Below are 21,886 nucleotides of genomic sequence, written 5' to 3' on the forward strand. Positions count from 1 at the left end.
CCTCTTGGCCATCTGTATGTCTTCTTTGGAGAAATGTCTATTTAGATCTTCTGCCCAGTTTTTGATTGGGTTGTTTGTTTTTTTAATATTGAGCTGCACTGAGAGCTCTTTTTGAAATTGCCTTCTCCAAATCTACACCCCAGAGTCAAACTAATAAAACTTTAAAAAAATGTCTTTTATATCTAAACTGTCTCTGGCATTTCCCAGACTGCTGCTGGGTAACATCAAAGAGTTTTCTTCATCACCTTATGAAATAAGGGATGCTAGAAATAATTAGGAATGTTTGGCACTCTGCAAGTTTTTGTTTGGTTTATTACTGTTGTAAGAGCTGTCCTGTTTATCAAACCTTCAGGAAAAAAAAGACCTGGCAAATGAAAAACAGAGAAACTCAACCTCCTTAGTGATGACAAGTCTTAGGATGATACTTCAGCAGTTATGAACCTTTCAGTTTGGTTAGAAACATGCTCCCTTTCATGTTAAAGAATGGCACAGTAATGGCCAATAAAAGAAAGATTCCATTTTTAGGTTTAAAAGAGCCTTTTCAGTTGGTGGGAATCCTAACACACTCTTTATGGAATAAATTAAAAGATCCTGGAGAGTTTTCATTACCCTCACTGTCCATAATATATACTTACTGTAATGGTAGTCACCGACTAACTTCTCACAAAACTAAACTTGTCTCAAGTTTGATATTGTTGTTTGTAATGAATAAATAATCAGAGCAATTCAGCCTTATCATCAACAGGTGGTTTCTGATTTTCTCCCACACTCTCCTAAAGACCCTGCCAGAACCACAGATCAATAATTAGGTCTGTTGGAAGAAACATCAAAAGAGCCTGATCAAAGAACTCTAACGGGTACCGTTAACACTTGATACAGTAGAAAATAGGCTCTTGGTGACAGACACTCCTGTAAAGCTGAAATCCTCGAAACAAATGAACATCTTTCAGACTACCAAGGGATTGAGTCAGGGTTCCAGAACTCATTCACTTTGAGAATCTGGACTTCAAACTAACCCGAGATCAAGAGAACGAGGATTAATTACTTAGAGTAAATGACACAAATTTAGTTGTGGTTCATGTTCTATTTTGAATTGGGCTTATTATAAAATCCTTCTTTCTACTTCCTCTTTCTTTAATGCTTGATTTAACAGGTTATGTGTATAAAAACTAGATTAAACGTTCTTTAAATGGAATCTTGTTCTAATTAACTCTTCAGAATTCAGAAAAAAATCTCTTGAAAATTTGTAAAATAGATAATAAGTTATCAGGAAAAGTTAATAATAATAATAATCCTTTTAGTATAACAACATATGTTGAGTGGTCCTGTCTATACAGCTTAAAACAATAGTTAAATAATATAAAAATGCCTTGACTAACCTGTTTACCTTCTTTGACCATAGGTTTTTATAGATTGAACTAGAATCTGTCCTTCTTTCTACTAGAACATAATTGAAAAAAATCAAATCTGTACTCATGACCATGCCATAGATGTCACATTTAAAGGCAAATATCATTTAATTAGGCATGACAAGCCCATTAAAAACAAGTAGGTTTAATATGGGGATTGAGGTCTACAGTATCCTCCTAGGATACTGGTTTGGCTCATGTTGTATGGCTTAAGGAATCCTAGCCCTACAGGCAGCAGGGCCAGGAGTACTGAAAAGTTGGAGCTCAGAGAAATGGAATAATCCCTGAGTTACAGGTAATGGAGGTGAAGACTGGTAGAAATGCCTCGGCCACTGCTGTGTCATTGATCCCAGTAGATGAGGTGAAAGGGAATAAATTACTTCTGCTACATAAAGGAAACAAAATTACAGACCTAGGATCTACAAACGAAACAAAAGTTAACTCTCAAGATTTATTATCACATAGGTCTAGTTTTGATAACCATGCACAGAGGTCTTTGTGAATGAATCCACACTGCCTGATATACCTACATCTGTACAACTGGTCAACCATCAAATTAATGGTCCCAAATCAGAAAACTGTTAAACCACAAACATCGGCGGTTAAATCTGCACTGTAGGGGCAGAACTTCAACATCGGAGGGATCAAGAAGGTACCTTGTTCTGACTCCATCATGACTATCTACACATCATGTGCTCATCACAATCCGGAATCAGGAAGACAGAACAAAACAAGAAACCAGCTCAGGGAAACAAATCCAAAACAGAGAAAGGAAAAGAAACACGGGATCGCCCTTCTATCCCTAATCCCAATTAATGAATCTTTCAGTAATTTTCTAGCAGCTGCTGACTTTCGAATCAACTTCATCTCTGATGTTTGCAACACTGATATGTGACAGACGGTATGATTATCTTGTGAGAAAACTGCTGTTTGTCCACCATGAATGGACTAAATGTGACTTTACAAACCATGGTAAATTTGTGCTTTTTTATTTTAAATGTGGAAGGCTGGTTTTTCTTAAGTCTGGATCCCTTGCAACAATTTGTTAGTAAAAATCCCTTTCTCTTGATGCTTTTGTCTGTATGCTTTCATTTCTCAGATTGGAAAATAGGTGTGACAACACTGACCCTCTGGTTTCATCACGCCGGCCCCTTTTTCCCAAAATGGGACCTGTTCATCTCTACAGCTGCCCCTTTGCTCCTGCCAGATTAGAATCAATATTTAATGAAATGCATTGATTTTTTTAAAAAAAGTGAACCTTCTTTTATGTATCTGCTAGCTGCTTTAATTAACGATTTATCCAAATAGAAAGAGAGAGGAAGAGTCATAGTAAGAAGGGATCAGCTGGAGTCAAGGAATCAGTCAGTGGTTGCTGTGGATAGAGCTTGAGACAAATTCTGGAAGAAACACTACAGTTCCTTATGCTTTTTTCTAATAACTATGATTTGGAAAAAACAAGCACAGCCTTATAACACACATCAGAACCTATTTCACACGCCAAAATTGGTAAGCAGTTGGTCTGAGAAAATGATGCAATCAGTAACTCAACCCTCTGAATAGAAATAATGTCGAGTAAAGCAAATCTTATAGGTTTGCGGTATATGGTATGCAGTTCTTTCAAGAGTTACCATCTCCAAATAAATAACCTACTCCATCTGTTTGGAAGACAAGAGGAATTGTATTTTTTAGCACCTTGAGATCTTATGCAGAGGATTTCATTGAATTAGGCTCTGAGAAATTCTCACATTGTTGAAACGTCAAGAAGTAAGGTAATGAGTAGAAATATGGACAAGAAGGTGGCTAAGATATGCATACATAATTTGCAGAAGAATCACTCTAAAAATAAAAACCACAGTTAATTAACAGGAGGTTTTCTGAAGCACCGTTTTGAACTAGAAATAAATTGATTTTTGAGAAATATTGAAAATGAGGCAAGTAACTGGTATAATACATTTTAACAAGACTTAAATAATTTGATTAAATATTAAGCATGATAGCAAAAAAATTATTATCTCAATTCATTGCCTCATTTTAAAAGCAGAAAGGAAGTAGAGGTGAAAATTTAAACACTGATTCTAGCTTCAGGGGAGAAACCTAGGAAGGCTTTTTATTTTTAGGTCAAGATTTCTGTCTAACAAAGATCCAAGAACTCTCCTAGGATGAAAATTTCAGACAATAGTGTGTCTGAGACAAGATGAGGTCAGTATTTCTGTAAGAAAAGCTTGTTTTCAGGAAGAGAACCTGCAGTTAGTCCTCTGGCCTGATATTAGCACATTGGGATAAGAGTAATGCATTGATTAATGCAAGTAGCCTAATGAAGAATTCTAACATTGCATTCCCATGTTCTTGCTTTCTCAAACTGATCTACCCCTCTGCCAAAATAAAAGTTTCAATAAAGGGCACAAAGGGCTACTACTCATAGATTACATTAGAGAGTGGTTTAATGTTTTCAAGAAAAGTCACATCTATTTCAGTTTCTACTTTGTATCTCCCTAGGCCTATAGAAAAGGCAGGTACAATTTCCAATTTGTATAGAAAACAACCACAGCCCAAAGGGATTAAATGATGTGTGTAAGGCTGCAGAGCTGACTGTATCCTGGCTTTGGTATCTTTCCATGAGTCTCTTGGCCAGAAACTCCTCTCTCCAGCCAGCCCTCCTCACTCCCTCCTCTGAGCTTTTTTCACAGGTATAATCTGTACCACTTGTACGACACCTACCCCATAACTCATTTATTCAGTTGTTCTATAGACATTCACTGAAGTTTCCTCTAGTTAGCTTATATATGTAATTGATCTTTCCAACAATAATATAAACCAAGGACAGGATGACATCTAATAACCGTATGTTTACTGATAAATGAATAAACAATTTACATGAGCTCTTTGACTACGCAATGCAACCACAGGACTTTGATGGGAATTCATTTACACTTATCCTGCTGTTTTTACCTACCTCTGTGACAGATCCCTGGAACTCTAGTTCTACAGGATGCTGTATTCTAAAAAGGGTTTCACTGTAGCATATGCGTGGGGAATGCTGTGTCTGATGCTTAACTCAGAAATTTACAATGTATATTAGCAAAGTGAAGCCTCTTGCAGTCCTGCAGTTAGACAAAATGAAACCCTTTGGTGAATTTAGTTTAACCTAGAGTTTTCCAAATTTATCTGAAAAGAGAAACCTTCTTGTGCATGACACCCATTCCCTTCCCAGAGGACTGGGTGTCTGGGGGGCTCGCCTGGGGTGGTCCTGGTGAATAAGGGCAGCTACATTTCTGTTCCTGTTACTATGCTTACATGGTACCAAATACCCACAGATCCTTACCACCAAAGACATCTTAATTTCACAGCAACTTCATTTGATGTTGATAAAAATCAGAAATAAAAGAAATGCTCCGACTACGCAAAAGGATGGCTGGAGAGAACGCACGGCAGTGTATGTTAAGCATTGTCTGATAGGAGCCACTCACTCTAAATACACTTTATTCCTAAATGCATTTTTCTTGTTCTGATTTCATACATTCACCCCCTACCCCCATACTTCGTTCACAGAGGACTTCATAAGCCAGAGTGATAAATCTCACAGAAGAAGGAGTTATAATTATTTGCCTACAATTCCACTTTCCTCGTTAACCAATGAGCTGCTTATGGATGAATTCCCCGTGCAGGTTCTCAAATGAGGACGTTCGTTGACTGAAAGTCACTTAATTTTGTGTCCCAAGTTGATTTTCTTCCTAGTACCTACCAGCCAAGCCAAGCACTGGTTTCTACTAGGCAATTCTAATACTAATTTATATTACTGAATTGAGCTTTGGATACCAGTTGGTCTTATCTGGCTTTGGGTGACTGGTTCCCCAGGGTCAAACCAGGGCATGAAAGATCCACCTGCACAGCTGAAATAAACTTCAGACTGCAGGTACCTCGAGGCATCTTGGGGACGTATGGATCATCAATCTCTCTAACCTTCTAACACACATCATGGGACCCTAAGTTATATGCCAGGGACCCGCACTTGTTCCAGATCTTATAAGATCCTTGTCTCCTTACGCTTAGGAGATAATCTCCTTCCATGGGTATAAGATGATTTAGAGCAGCCCCTACCAACAACAGTAAAAATACCTTTTCTTTAACAAAAAACTCCTCTTTATAGTAGCCTCTTTAAAGTCCTTGCTGAACACAGCATGTGGCCCATTACGAGTCAGGTTTTATTGACTGCCTTTTTTTCTGTGAATGAGACACATCACTCTGTTGCATACCTAGTAATTTGGGGTTGAAAATAAACAGTTTTAGCAACTCTGAAAAAAAAAACCTCTTCATTTGTCCTCACTTTGAGATAGATTTTTAACAGAATTTGCTTGTAAAACTCAGTGTCTAGGTCAAAGCTTATTTTTTTTTAGTTTCTGCCTGTATTTTAAAATTTTTTTCAGAATAAAGAAATGTGGCATCTTTTATCGTTTTATAGTAGACAGAATTCCAATTTCAACTTTGGGTTCATTATTGGAACCCAAAGATAATGTTAAATTATTTTAATAAAAACTGGTCATGTTGTAGATATTTCTCCAAATTCCCTAGCTAGTGAAAACATTCCTCCTATGAATTGTAAAAATATATTGGGCTATATAATACTGCCCGTTTCTTTATTAATTAACCACAGTGGACGTTTTGTATGGAATTGCTGGCATTATTAATGTATCTAGAATTCCAGTGTTTATATTGTAGGCTTAGGCTCCGTGTGTACAACTAAAACTTAAAGTATTTATACTTTGATGAGTTTAAAACTTTGGTGTGTTTGCGCTATACTAAAAAAAAAAAAATCAACAACTATTATAATTATATGGACTCTCCATGAGGTGATAAATAGAAAAAAGATAAAGCATGAAGATAAAGAATAAAAGAGAATAAAGGCAGAAGCAAAAAATAAGCCTAGAGGACCAAATATAGACCAAAGATTATTTCCACTAATCCCACTCAATCAAAATGACTAAATATTAGATCTGGGCCCAGCTGATGACACATTTATTACAAGCAACACTTAATACTGCAAAACTCTAGGAAAAGGAAAAAAACTGGATAGTCCTTTGGCAATTTCTTTATTGTAATGGGATTTCACTTGTAGCAAAGGAGGAAGATACGGTGAATGGAAGAGATTGTAAGGAAGATTAAAAAAGGCAGGAAAATACTAGACACAGGGTTTCTGCAGATCAGTTGCCCTAAAGCCCAGCAAAGCGGCTGGTGTCCGAGCTTTCTTATCTAAACAGCTGCAGTTTTTGAAAACGTGAAGTATGCATTCATCTTCAGAAGTCTGATTTCCCTGGCTGTCTGCCCTCATGGCAGTGAGGTGTGGTGACGAGAGGGCCATTCCTTTGGTAAGGATGACTTTTTTAGCAGCGTCAACTTCTAGAACGGACACTGCAGGTTTTGCCCCGGCACTGTGTCAAGCTGATGTGGCGTGATCTAAAAGGATCACCCAAGAGCCTGAACTCTGGTGTCCAAACAGCTTAATTATGATACTGCAGTGATTGTGGTCAGCACCCTCGAAACAAACCAAAACAATCCATGCAACTCCAAGCCAAGCATCAATCAAAAACAATTAGGAGTCTTCATGTTACAGAAAAGTTTTTCTATGTACATCTTATAATCCAGTATGAACAGTCTCTGCGACCTTATTTTCAAAGTCAATAGAAACTTGGAGTATATGCTTCCTAGAATGTGTGGGCCATTAGCTTCTTTGAAGATTCAGTGGTGCTAGTTAGGGCTAGCATAGTTCCACCAGCTGCCTGGAGGTCTCGCAGCAACTACTTTCCTTCCAGTGACAAATTGCAAAGGTCAAGTACAGGAGCCCAAAGGTGGGCGGGGACTAGAATAAATAGCCAGGTTCAAGGAAGGGCAACTTGAACTTGAATGACTTGGGAAAGCGCATAGAACCGTCTGGTGGTTCTGTTCTTCATCAAGGAATTCAGGCCAGAGCAAAGCTGGAGAGGACTTTGGAACTTCAGGGAGGTGTCCCCTTAGCCACTGTTGGTGATACTCAGGGTGTTAGAAATCTATTTCTATCAGAAATTTATTTTCTCACAGTTCTTAACGCCAAAAGTCTGAAATCCAGGTGTCGGCAGGGCTTTCTGTCTTCTCTTCTTTCCTTCCTTCTTTAGTTGGAGACTCAGGACTGCCATCCTGGCTGGTTCTAACCAGTAAAATTAAGTGGCTGACCCCCATCCTGTGGTGAAGGGCAGGGTGGCTGCCTGCTTAGCAGCTGATGGGGCTACTTCGGGTGAAATAGGGTGGAAACGGGAATGCTACTGTTCACAGGGGGAACTGGGTGTCTCCCCTCCCCCCCATTCATACACTGAAGTCCTAGGCCCCATGACTCCGGAATGAGGTCTTATTTGGAAACAAAGTCGTTGCAGATGTCATTTTTTAGGATGAGGTCACATGGGAACAAGGTAGGTCCCTAATCTAGCATGACTGATGTCCTTATAGAAAGGAGAAATTTGGAGACAGACACACGTATACAGGGAGAACACCAAGTAAAGAGGAAGGCAGAGATCAAGGTGATGCTTCTATAAGCCAAAGAACACAAAAGATGGCCAGCAAATGCCAGAAACTAGGGGAGACACATGGGACACATTTTCCCACCCAGCCTCAGAAGGAACCAGCCCTGCCGAAACCTTCTTGCCTCCAGAACCCTGAGAAAATAAACATCTATTCTTTAATCCACCCAGTTCGTGGTTCTTTGTTACAGCAGCCAAAGCAAGTGAATATACTGGACAACATTTGGATTTAGGCCCACGTTTAGAGCAGCTCCTTTGAAGAGCGGACCACAGACAACAGTTAGCTACCTTTCGTTTTATTTGACAAATAGTCTCATATCCTCCGTCACATGTGATCCCATGTAATCTGTCATTCCACTTCTAGCACACTTGGAAATCCCTTGAATGACCTCCCCACCTTCTAGGTCCCTAAGGTTAGTGTGGAGACAAAATAAGCAAAATCAAATAAACATGACTCACTTAAATAAAAATGATGATTCAGCCCACGACACCAGCTGTGATCACCACAGAGTCAACAACACACAGTCCCAACTCAGGACGCGAACACCAGCGGACCAGTTTCTGAACAGCAACAGAAAGCCGCCCAGGGGTCTCCACGGGGATAATCTCCCACTTTGCTGGGAGCAGAAAATCAAGTTGAAATTCTGTCCTATGTTACTCCTCTCAGCTGAGTCTCCTCGTGAATTTCAGGAGCTTTAATGGATTTTATTAGGGCGACTACCCGGAGGAGGCCATGGTTCTCTCCGGGAAATCCGTGACCGTCAAGGCTCTCTATCTTGGAAATGAGAGATGATTCCCACACACAGCTCTGCATGCCGCAGAGAAGCAGGGGAAACTGCCAGGTCACACCTCCACCCGTCTGGGAGGTGACGGCCCAGGAGGGGGCCGGGACACTCGCTCTGAAGGAACACGGGAAATAAGTCTCAGCACATACAGTTTACCACCAACGGCAATGATTAAAAAAAAAAACATTGCTTTTTGGTTTTGTTCCATGCAAAAGGCATAATTATGCTGGAAACTCGGCAAGAACGTGAGGGCCCTGAAGTCAGGACTCAAACCTGCTGTCACCCTGCGTTGCTGTTTCCAGGAAGCTTGTTTGGATCTGACCCCCACCCCACGCCCCTGCCCCTCCCGGGGACTTGGCCCGAGGAGGCCCCGGAAGGTGGGAAGGGGCTGTAGGGTACCCCTGCCGCTCTGCCTTCAGCCAAGCCCACTCCTCATCAGCTCCTGGCCTCCCCGGTGAGGGCTGTTCTCGGGGCAAAGAAAGTCTCCAGGGAGGCCAGCGAGCAAGCTGGGAGCCCCGCAGTGGCGCTGTTCTCGGGGCCCGCTTGGGGTACCAGGGAAGCAGGAGCTCGCGCCCGTCCCAGTGGGACCAGGTCCCTCAGCTGTCTTGGGAAAAGGTAGAAATAAAGTTGGGGACTTGCTCCAGGAAAAAAAAAAAAAGAGGCCATTATCCACCAAGGGGTTTCTCGTCTACCTGAGGGAGGGACAGGATGTGAGCGGAGTTAGGATGAGGAATTTGGGACGCTTACTTCAATCTGTGACTTTGTTCATCGGGAGGTCAATAAGAACAGGAAAGTCAATCTATCCCATCGCGTGATACCGTGGAATGGGTCTGCATATGTCCGAACATATGCAAATTGGGCAGATTTTCATCCCAGCAGAATTAAACTGGGAAGCACGAGCCAGTGTGTGTCACCATCCTCTGACCACATCCATGGCAGCCCCTCGCTTGCCGGCTGAAACACACGCTCTCTGGGACGGGCAAACAGCACCCCTTCAGGCCTCAGGAGCTCGCTCCTCCCACCAGGGGGCCCTGGTTGTAGTTTTGTGAATTATGCACAGGAGCTGGGTCCCTGGGGTGTAACTTCTGTTGTTCTTGCTCCCTCCATTGTGTGCTCTTTTGTCTGGTTTCTTCCCACTTGTCCGGGCTCAGCTCGGGGGTCACATCATTTAGGAGGCTGCTCCTAAATCCCCTTCTCCCGAAGATGCTTTGGCTCCGGCCCACCCTCCAATCCAGGCCTATCTCTAGCAGAATGTGAGGGTCTGTTCACCTCAGTCATGTCCTGGAGGCACCTAACACCTGAGCTTCTGGTACTTGGGACTGGCCTGGATCAAGGCAGGCATTCCACAAACACTGCACCGAACGACGTACATTCCAATCTCTCCGCCTAAATGGTAGCCAGGAACAAAAAAAGCAGAACCCACCGAACCCCAACCAATGCAAACACCAGTCAGGCATCCCAAGATACTACTTAAAACTGAAGCATAAGCTATTCCCCAAGTGAAGGGAGTTGCTTTCAGAGATCTGAATGATCTCAAATGTTAGTCCTAAATTTAATGTTATGTTGTTTTATTTTTACCATACAAATCTTGCATGCATATATTTTTCGGTAATGCATTTAGTTGCCTGGGAAACCGAAAGGGTCTATGCAGGGTGAGAGAAATGGTTTGAGGAAAACTGGCCACAGAAGTGCTTCTGGACTGTCCTCTCTTGGTGTCATCACTTGCCCCATGGATGCCCATCATATACACTTGAGCTGCTGGAAGACCTCACTGTGCACAGCTTGCACGGTGAGCCCACAGGGAGAGGAAGGTGTGCTGACTCAAGAACGGATGAGAGGGCCCAGCTCGATCATTCGTAGGGGCCACATTCCAGCTAATGTCATCTGGCCCCAAGAGTAGTGTTTTGATGGGTTTCCTAGTTGTGGTGGTTTTCGGAATTATCAGGAAAAGACAGGAGTTAATAATGCTGTTGGGGAGAGGTGTCAGGTTTCCAGGGCTTCTCAGGAGATGTCTGTACCGAATTTGGAGCTAATTTCCACAGTTTCGGCACAACTGCTATTTTGGGCTAGATCATGCTTTGCCGTGGGGGGCAGTCCTGTATGCCCAGCACCATCCCTGGCCGCTACACACCAGATGCCAGTAGCAAACCCACTATAACGAGAAAAAAATGTCTCCAGACTTTGCCATATATCCCTTGGGGGGAAAAACTGCACCTTTTTGAGAGTCACTGCTCTAGAGATTCACGGTGAGGAGAGACAGGGTCTTTGTCATCTTGGGCTGCTATACCAAAATAACACAGATTGGGTGGCTTAGACGATAGATATTTGTTTCTCACAGAAGCTGAGGATGGAGAGTCCAAGATCAAGGTGCTGGTAGATTGGGTTCCTGGTGTTCCAGGCTTGTAGACAGCACTTTCTCTGTGTGCTCACATGGCCTTTCCTCGGTGCATGTGCATCCTCTTCTTATAAGGGCACTAATCCCATCAGGAGGGTCTCACCCTCATGAACTCATCCAAACATAATCACCTCCTAAAGGTCCCACCTCTGAATACCATCACATTGGGGGTTAAGGCTTCACTGTATGGATTCTGGGGGGACACAAATATTCACCTCATAGAACCCGGTAACTACTAGAAGTGGGTGAAGGTAAGTCACTTTCTGAAAGTCACGGGACAGTCATACATAGTTGCTGATGGGAAGATTCTTTTTGCTGACACCTCCTTGTGTCCTTTCCATACTTCTCAGAAACGTTGTAAGCCCCTGGAACTTCACGCCTCATGGGCTTTGTGCGATTAGAGGGGCAGATGAGGGATGTGATTTGGTGTAACTGACATAACACAAATTGCTTGTCAAATTTCCTCTCTCACTTGTCTGCAGAGTGTAATATAAGAAAAATAAATGTCTAAACATGCATTGGCATGGACGTTGCACTAACTTCCAACCTGACAAATGAAAATGTAAGACTTGTCAAATGTGTTGTGATAACTTCCTTGCTCACCAGCTGCAAGGAAATAGCACCCTCCCAGAGAAGACCCCAGGGAGCCCTTGAGTTTACACCACTCAGGAGGAGCATTTACTATCTACCAATGCGTTGCAGATGTATGCGTCCATCCTTATCTACAAGGCTTCCCGAGATTCCTTCAACTCTGGAAATACTTTCCATTTTCCAGACACCCAACCCAGTCCCTTGTGCGTGGTGTGTGTTCTATAAATAATTGGTTTCAATACCACTTGTGCAAAAGTAACATAAAGAGTGTTTTTTGCTTAAGCAGGAATTATCTCACCTTTTATCTCTCCTGATAGTTAGTCATTTCTTTTAAATATTAAATTTGGAAGCCACAAGCTATTCACTGTCTTAGTGAAAATATATAGTGTTTTCCTCCGTATGATTACAGACTATAGTTAGCAAATAATAGTGGAGATATGTCCAGTGCCAGGTTCATAGTAGGGCCCAACAAATGTTCAATGAAAGAATCTAATGAGTTCAATAAAGCACCTTTTCAATAATCTCTTCATAGCAATTTTTAAAATAAATAATTAATTAATTTATTGTTTGGCTGCGTTGGGTCTTTGTTGCTGCGCGCGGGCTTTCTCTAGTTGTGGTGAGTGGGGGCTGCTTTCGTTGTGGTGCATGGGCTTCCCATTGTGGTGGCTTCTCTTGTTGCGGAGCACAGGCTCTAGGCACACCGGGCTTCAGTAGTTGTGGCACGTGGGCTCAGTAGTTGTGGTGCACGGGCTTAGTTGCTCCACAGCATGTGGGATCTTCCCGGACCAGGGCTTGAACCCAAGTCCCCTGAATTGGCAGGTGGATTCTTAACCACTGTGCCACCAGGGAAGTCCCAGCAATTTGTTTTTTAAGTGGTTTAGACAATAGAATTGTGTGTGTTCTTAGCCGGTTGAGTTTTAACTGAAGGCTTTTTTTCTTCTGTCTCTACCAGTCTCTGATATATTTCTTTTCTCTTTCAAGCCATATATTTCTTCTTTCCTCTTTCTTCACCCAGGTCTGCTGGTCCCTAGACCTTTAGACCAAGAATTCATGAACACTTCTTTGCAAGAAACACACTCAGGGGTATCCACCAACTTAGGTCCCAATGGAAAATAGATCCAAGGAGACAACAAATTATGTTAAATCTTTGTCATTGGCTAACATCCTGGTTCTTACATTTTCTTTACAATTAATTAGTGTGCACTGCTACAGACTGGTCTATCTATTTAATACTGAAGGGAGAGAAAAACCTATGGTAGATAATTTACTCCAAATTACCTGGTTAGGTTTAGGTTTTTTTTTTTTTAACATCTCTATTGGAGTATAATTAATTTACATTGTTGTGTTAGCTGCTGCTGTATAACAAAGTGAATCAGCTATATGTATACATATATCCCCATATCCCCTCCATCTTGCGTCTCTCTCTCACCCTCCCTATGCCCCCTCTCTAGGTGGTCACAGAGCACCAAGCTGATCTCCCTGTGCTATGCAGCTGCTTCCCACTAGCTATCTATTTTACATTTGGTAGTGTATATATGTCCATGCCACTCTCTCACTTCATCCCAGCTTACCCTTCCCCCTCCCCATGTACTCAAGTCCATTCTCTACGTCTGCGTCTTTATTCCTGTCCTGCCCCTAGGTTCATCAGAACCATTTATTTTTTAGACTCCATATATATGTGGTAGCATACGGTATTTGTTTTTCTCCTTCTGACTTACTTCACTCTGTATGATAGTCTCTAGGTCCATCCACCTCACTACAAATAACTCAATTTCATTTCTTTTTATGGCCGAGTAATATTCCATTGTACATATGTGCCACATCTTCTTAATCCATTCATCTGATGATGGACACTTAGGTTGCTTCCATGTCCTGGCTATCGTAAATAGAGCTGCAATGAACATTTTGGTACATGACTCTTTTTGAATTATGGTTTTCTCAGGGTATATGCCCAGTAGTGGGATTGCGGGGTCGTATGGTAGTTCTATTTGTAGTTTTTTAAGGAACCTCCATACTGTTCTCCATAGTGGCTGTATCAATTTACATTCCCACCAGCAGTGCAAGAGGGTTCCCTTTTCTCCACACCCTCTCCAGCATTTATTATTTCTAGAGTTTTTGATGATGGCCAATCTGACCGGTGTGAGATGATATCTCATTGTAGGTTAGATGAGTCTAATAATTCCTGATGTTTATTTGTCAGTTGCTTCATTTGCAAATATTTTCTCCCATTCTGAGGGTTGTCGTTTAGTCTTTTTCATGGTTTCCTTTGCTGTGCAAAAGCTTTTATGTTTCATTAGGTCCCATTTGTTTATTTTTGTTTTTATTTCCATTTCTCTAGGAGGTGGGTCAAAAAGGGTCTTGCTGTGACTTTACATTTAGTTTTATTACAACTGTAACTAAATACAATTTGAAAATAAAGTATTTTTTAAAATCAGAGCTCTGTTACATTATAACTTTCACATATATCCCCACTGAGAGATGGAATATACAAATGGGCAGTGGCCAGACCATGTATAAAAATAGAACTTTGAGCCACAGCCTGCAGCAACCTGCCCAGGAAACCAGCCCCTTATACAATAAACACAGGAAGCCAGCCTGTTCGAAGGCAGACTTATCAGGAAAGTCACATTACCTCTAGTGACAATCCAGGAAGCTAAACAATAACTAACAATTGTCCCCAAATCGCTAGTACTTGATTAATAACTGGCAGGTTCCCTGATTTGGAGACCAACTGAAAACCAACCAGAGAAAGCCAAGCATGCACCCCTAACAATCACATAGGATGGTCTGCTTCTCCTTAGCCCTCCCCCAGCTTCCCCAGGCCAACAGCCTCGCATCAGGGCCCAGTGGAAGGCTCCCCTTTCCTCCACTGTGAAGTTTTCCCGCTCCCCTGCCTGCCTATGAGTCTCTGCCAAACACCCAAGTGATGGTGGCCAACTCCCCTTGCTACAGGAGGCTCAGAAGAGACAGAAGCTTCGGATGGTCTTTATTCATTTCTGTACTACCCACCCGTCCAGCGTGAGCAGGTGTGCATTCTTACGGAAACTGCCAGATGAGCTGCTTTCCTTGCCAAGGGTCTCAAGGAGACTCTTTCTTTTCTTTTGGCTTGTGGGATCTTAGTTCCCCAACCAGGGATTGAACCGGGCCCTCAGCAGTGAAAGCACGGAGTCCCAACCACTGGATGGCTGGGGAATTCCAAAGGAGGCTCTTTATTAAAAAATGCTACCATCCCTAGGATAGATGTAGAACATGCAGAGGGATACAAGAGCAGATTGAAACTGAAGAGAATTCTCGATGAGAGACATGCAATTGGCCATACAGCAACTCGGCCAGGACAAGGAGCTTGTGAAAAATGGACACACAACTCCGTGGCTAACTTCACCCATCATGGCGGGGAGCGGAGATGAACTGACAAGAACCTGGGCCCTGATGGACAGGTGCTTCAGCCACTGTGAATCACCGATTCCATCTTGTGCATTTGGAGCTTCTCTTGGCATGTCTACCTCTAGCAGAAAAAAGAAGTGAGAAATAGAAAAATCCAGATCTTTGACACTAATAAATAAGTCTGTAGGATATATGAAAATGTTCTAATGCTGGAAAATCAGACTTGCAAGAGATTTTTTATGAGAATTGAGACTTTCCTTCTGTTTTTATAGAACTAGATTTTTTTTTTTAGCTACAGATTCTGTAATATCTGTTCTCTACGAACTTAAAGCATGAATACCAATTGTTCATTCAACAAATACTGATTGACAGTCGGAGATTTTGTTGGCCTAGGACTCATTCAAAAGGCAAACAGGAGTGACATGATCAGACCTATGTTCTAAAGCAACTGAGAATGAACTTTAAAATAAATTTTACATTAAACATACTCAATTTTTGCTTATTCTTTCTTCACAGTTGAAACCCGTGCATTTAATAAGCCTTGTCGCCCCATTATGTTTATTTTCTATGAACTCCCACAGTACTTAAAGTGTGGGCTGTAATCTGAATGTCTGTGAATAAATACATAAGGGTGGTTTCTTGGGCCAGGGCTCAGTCTCTAGCTGAAGGACCCAGTCCCTGAGAGTAGAGACCCTGTCACACTTTCCATGCCTACTTGGGAGGGAGTAAACATGTGGCTGGAGAGGTGGGGCACTGGAGCCCAAATGCTGTTAAAGTTAAATGAAAATGAATTTTGAATAATCAACAGCTTTACGTTACCTGCACCTCTATTTCCTCTCAGTGTCATCTGGCTACCTGTCCACGACGAAACGGAGCAGTCCTTGAGATGCATGCACCCTCTCAGGCCATGGAGAACTGAAACCCTCTGCCCCCAGCTCCCAGCTCCCCATCCCTACCTCCTGCACACACACAACTCGGGCAAGGAGGATCCAAGTACGGGCTGTCTTCACGCGCATCACTTAATTATCTCACTGTCCTCATGAATGACACTTACTATCCCAGGAGACTCTTGCCCGGGAAAATAACCTGACTGTTCAATACAGAAACTTTGGGAAAGACCCATGAAGTCTCCCACAAAACATCAACAGATGGTTTGTGCCCTAAGATGCCTTGAATTCCCGTTTCTACGAATCCTGAACTGTGGCAAGTCCCAGCATTGAAAGACCCGCCTTAGAACAAACTTCAACAAAATCTGACGTCACCTCACCCCCCTGAGACACTGACAAAGCTCCATGGAGCAGTGATGTCCCTTTTGCCAAGGTGAACAATCAACTCAGCTTTTTGGTTTTAGCCACAGGCTGTTCTGATGAGATTTGGGGGGAACCAGCACTGGACGCCATCAAGGACCATTTCTTCTCACGCGAAACTCCCGTGGGGAAGGGCGTTTGACGTAACAAGCCTTTTGCCTTTGCCCTTTATTAGACATGCTATAAAAATTATTAAGTAACACTTACATTTTCGTTAATAAGTTGTTACTTTTGGTCTGTGCCTATAATGCTTTTTTTCCATGAGTTGGTTTGTTTTCTTCTTATTTAGAATAAACAAGACACGAATAGGGCAACAGCTAGTTTGGTTTTAGATTTAATCAGCCTCTCTTAACCATATGACTGAATGTAGGCAGTTTTCTGAAAGTTTCAAAAGAGAAATTAGAATAGGAACAGGGTGATAAACATGATTGGCTGTAAGCTTACTGCCAAGCCAACTTAATCTCAGATGACTAAGCAATTTGGTCTCATTTGAAGCTTAAACTAAAGGTGTTTTTCTTGTTTCTTGTCTAATAATTTCTTTCCAGGCTTTGATGTCTTTGTAAGTGGAGGCAAGCTTATCAGAGAAGTTTCAGAGGAAAAAAAATAAATAAGCTTAAATGGTGCCATGAGTGAAATAAATGAATTTCAATGTCTGTAGGAAGAGGCTGAGCTCTTTGGTATATAAAGCACAGCAGATTCAATACCAAAGGAGGAATTCAACTACACTGGATATTGCACTCAAATCCTTGTGGCGAATCCTCATCTCAAAGGATTTGCCTAAAAATGTACTTTTTACCTGAGATTTTTTGTGGTTCACTGGAGACTCCGTGAGATGGCCCTTTTTGTTGCACCATGTAGACGGTACAGGGACAATGGCATATCAAAGAGAGACATGGACGGAACCCCTTGGAGGGTGCACCATGTCACAAAATGTATTTGATCTGCTACTTTGTGTTCATGTGTCTGAATCTGTTTCAGGCAAGCTTGTTTTGGTCATTAAAGCCTAGAGTTCTTGGCAGTTGTTTCCTCTTGAAATTAAGGAAGAACAAAACAGGCTCTTGCTTGTTATCAAGCTCTGCACATGTGCAGGCGAATATAATTACAGGTAGTGGGGATTCCAGCTACTTGTGTCTGTCATTTGCAGACAGTTCTTTATTGCCAACACATTCCCTCATCGTTCCATTATTTGCCAGTGGGCTTCTTAGAAGAATAGAGATACGATGGCCCAATAGAAAGTCTTCGTGAAAGGAGTGCTTTTTATTGGGCAAAAAATTTTAAGCATCTGCATAAAAAAAGATTTGTGCCTGCAATAAAACGAAAAATGGGCTTTGGAGAAAAGGCCTCATCGCAATAGGCCTGAGATAACTTTAAATATACTGAGAGTTTTCAATCTCTTTCTCACAGAACAAGTGCACTGAATAACCATCGTCTGGGAGCCTCCACCGGACCAAGGGAAACCTATGTAGGAGCATAAGCAAGTCAGACACTACTACTAGAACTAGAACTAGTTAGAACCAGTTCTGCTGCTATTGCCGTGAGGCATAAGACTAATGATAACGGTGGGGGACTCAGGGCCCGACATGCCCCAAGTACGGTTCTAAGTACTCTGTATGTCTTCATTTATTTCTCACGACTGTCCTGTGAGGTCAGCACTATTTTTATCTCTATTTAAAACATGAAGAATCAAAGGCACAGCGAAGGTAAGTAACTTGCGCAAGTGATTCAAGCTAGAAAATGCACAACACCCATCACTGAGCCAGAAATAAAACGTCAGCAAGGGGAAGTACGTCAGAGAGAGGAAGACAAATGTCATATGATATCACTTTTACCTGGAATCTACAAAACGATACAAATGAACTTATTTACAAAACAGAAACAGACTCAGAGACTTAGAAAACAAACTTATGGTTACCAAAGGGGAAAGGGGGGGGAAGCATAAATTAGGAGGTTGGGATTAACATATACATACTACTATATATAAAATAGAAAATCAACAAGGACCTACTGTGTAGCACAGGGAACTCTACTCAATACTCTGTAATAACCTATATGGGAAAAGCATCTGAAAAAGATATATGTATATGTAGAACTGAATCGCTCTGCTATACACCTGAAACTAACACAATGTTGTAAATCAACTATACTCCAATATAAAATAAAAATTTAAAAACAGGTCAGCAAGGGGAAAAGATACTAAAAGGAATATCAGAGATACCAAGCGCAAGAAACACATTTCCTATTACCTTCATCAGCAGTTCCCTGCAAACCCCACCTCGTGGTTCCAGGCCACATGTATCAACTCTGAGCCCCAACCTTACAGCTCACCCCATTTCTCACCTCCCACCCCACGTATCACACCTCCCTCCCTTGAAAAGACAACTTACCCTTGGCCTGGCACTGCTGTAAGTGAAGTTTGTAAAAGTTGAAGCCTTGCTACATAGTAAACACAATTCAGTAGTTTCTAGATGACTCAGGGTCTTTGTGCAGGAACCACTTATTTTTCTGTATTAGAATAATCTTCTCATGAAGAGCTGCCTTCCCCACACTGAGCGGTCCCAGTTAGTCCTATGGTTACAGGTATCCAAAGAGTTGTGACACTGCTATCATATAATATTGCCTGTTTATTTCTGGTTTATTTTTAAGGTACTCGCCAAAGTTGAACAGTAGACTGAGATCTTTGACCTGGTTTTTGAGAACAAGGCATGGGCTTCAGGCCAGCTACTTGCCTGGCTGAAGCTTTAGCAATGCGGAGGGTCAGAGCTGCCACCTGTCATGTGAATGCTGGCTTGAGGTCTGGCAAGACCTGAATCATCTCTTTCACACCACAGGCTTGATTGAGGAATGAAGGAAGTGGAAAGGTCTGAGAAAGCAGAATTACGGACGTAGAACTGGAGCCATAAGCAAGGCTCCCTAAACAAAAACTATTAAAGGGACCCAACAGAATGACATAAGATTATTTTCAACTGGAGACAGCTGAGATACAGCAGATGCCGAAAGAAGCCTTTTCTGAGCTTCCCTTAACTGACTAAAGGCAGAGCTTCCTGAGAAGGAAGATGCCAGAAATCCTCTCTCTGAGGAGCTTCCAGCCAAGAAAGAGACTGACCATTAGCACAGTGATGAGAAATTGCATAAATAAACTCTATAGGAGCTGCCATACCCTCCATTTATTTCCCCTGGAAGCCCTAGTTCCCCCTCCTTGCCACTATTAAGCTGGTATATAAGCCTTTACTCTTGGCTGTTCAGTGAATTACTCAGATTACTGAGTACCCCGCATGCATGTGACTCTACCGTCAATTAATTTGCACTCCTGCCCACCACCCCAGACCACTAAGACCTAAGTTGGTAGAAAAGAAGTTTTCCTCCCACCGTCCGATCTGAAGCCTGGAGCTGGGTGTGCCGGGACATGCCAGTGGTGGGTTGTTTTAGAGGTTGGCTGTGCTTGGTGGTACTGTACGTACGTGATCTTTGGCTCTGGAGAAAGAAAACCCTACCATGAAGAGCAAGGCTGGAGAGATTGAACTGCTACTGGCCTACACTTGACATTGTTGTGGATGATGAGGTGTGCTGGAATCACAGTGGGGCACGCCACAGCCACCTGGCCAGACAGGGCTCATGGTGGGCTATCTGCGTCCGCTGAAGACAGGGGAGGTCCACCTACACCACCGAGTTGGGTTTGATCTGGCTACCTGGCTGCAGAAAGAAGTTGTCTCCCGAGGCCATAGCCCACATGGTACTGTGAGCTCTCAGATACACCAGCTCCTGAGGACTGAGTCCGGTGCTGGGACCCTGGGCCAGGGCTGTCTCCCACCACTGGGCCTTTACTAGGTACATGCTGGAATCAAACTTAGGTGTTTGAGCAACAGATTTTTTTTCTGAGAATAAGTCCTTCACATCTCAATACTATCAGTGAATTATCTTTTGAGAATCTAAATAAATGCCATCATTGTATCACAGCACCTAGCATGATGCCTTGAATAAGGTAATGTTCACTGAATGAGTTAACTTAGATCGTTACTAAAGAAGTATTGACAAATGAGATGTAGAATAAATACATTTAAATGAATCTGGGAAAAATTTAGTTTTATTCCTATATTTGTGTGTTAGAGAACCTGACATAGTTCGTATAACTTATTTCAAAATAATGACGTTTCCTCTTCAAGTTGCTTATGTATTTTTTTCAAACTCCCTGATTGTTTCATTTATTTTTATTTTTTTACACTTTCTTTTAATTAAGACTCACATGTTGCATTTCGTCAATTTGTCTCTTAAATTTCTCTTTTTTCTAAGTTTTTTTAAAATGGAAGTATAGTTGATTTACAATATTGTGTTAGTTTCAGGTGTATAGCAAAGTGATTCAGTTATACATATACATAGTCGTCTTTTTTCATTTCTTTTCCATTATAGGTTATTACAAGATATTGAACATAGTTCCCTGTGATATACGGTAAATCCTCGCTGTTTATCTATTTTATATATGGTAGTGTGCATCTGCTAATCCCATACTCCCAATTTATGCCTCCCCCACTTTCCCTTTGGTAATTGTCAGTTTTTTTCTATAAAAATAAGCAACGCTTCATGAATTCGTGTGTAATCCTTGCACAGGGGCCATGCTAATCTTCTCTGTATCCTTCCCATTTTAGTAGATGCACTGCTGAAGCGAGCACTGCTTATGTATTTTAAATTCATGGGCTCCTTGAACAATCTTAGTGGCACTTGAGTCTTTTAAGGATGCTAATACCCTTTGTAAATAATAATTTAGAGTTCAGTCAGAAGTGGCCCCGTAATTGTAAAAAGGGCAGTATGCATTCTTAAGAGGAAATGGCTGGCCTTGTGAGGGAGCAAACACGGTACAGTGAACATGATCTCCACCCTGACTGGTATCAGAATTGCCTGTGAAGCTTTGGAGACATAGAGATGCTCAGGCCCCACGCCAGAGACTTGGCCTTAGGAGTGTTGGAAGCCAACCTGGAGCCTCTGTGCCGTGACGGGGTCACGGAACAACACCAAGACAGCGCTGCAGGGCAGTGCTGTGCCCAGGAAGCTGGCTACATCTCTTCTGATCTGTTTTGTAATTTTGTGCTTCTGCCTTGAAAAAGTACATGGGGGATTTGCCCCCGTCCCAAGCTTAACCGTGTAAAACATCCTCTTCCCGCTCCCAAACCAAAACCTACGAATTGGGACTTTTTAACAGCAGCCCCTGGCTGGTGGGAGAAAAAACAAACCACCTGGAAATGTAGGGTTGTTTCTATGGAAAACACCAATAATAAAAAAACAATGGCCCTACATGGGAGTAATAAATGATTATGGGTATTGTTGGTTCTGGTATAAGGATAAATTAATCATACAGAGTCGACTGCCAACATTGGAATTGTTGACTCGTCCATTCAGACAAGGCTTCTTGCCTAGAAGAACACAGTGTTAGATTAAATTGTGAACTATATTGTAGATGATTTAGGGGATACATTGTTAA

The 21,886-nt window shown here is 42.1% G+C and overlaps 1 protein-coding gene and 1 non-coding gene across 4 annotated transcripts in view; both read right to left on the bottom strand.

The window, feature by feature from the left end:
• The window catches only part of CTNND2 (catenin delta 2), a 453,358-nt gene that overhangs the window by 60,668 nt on the left and 370,804 nt on the right, over nt 1-21,886 (bottom strand). The window lies entirely within an intron of this gene.
• LOC112065521 (U6 spliceosomal RNA) lies at nt 20,974-21,080 on the bottom strand. Its single transcript, XR_002892073.1, has one exon. It is a non-coding gene; the product is annotated as a U6 spliceosomal RNA (small nuclear RNA).

This window comes from Physeter macrocephalus, chromosome 8 (genome assembly GCF_002837175.3).
Source record: "Physeter macrocephalus isolate SW-GA chromosome 8, ASM283717v5, whole genome shotgun sequence".
Classification (NCBI taxonomy): Eukaryota; Metazoa; Chordata; class Mammalia; order Artiodactyla; family Physeteridae; genus Physeter; species Physeter macrocephalus.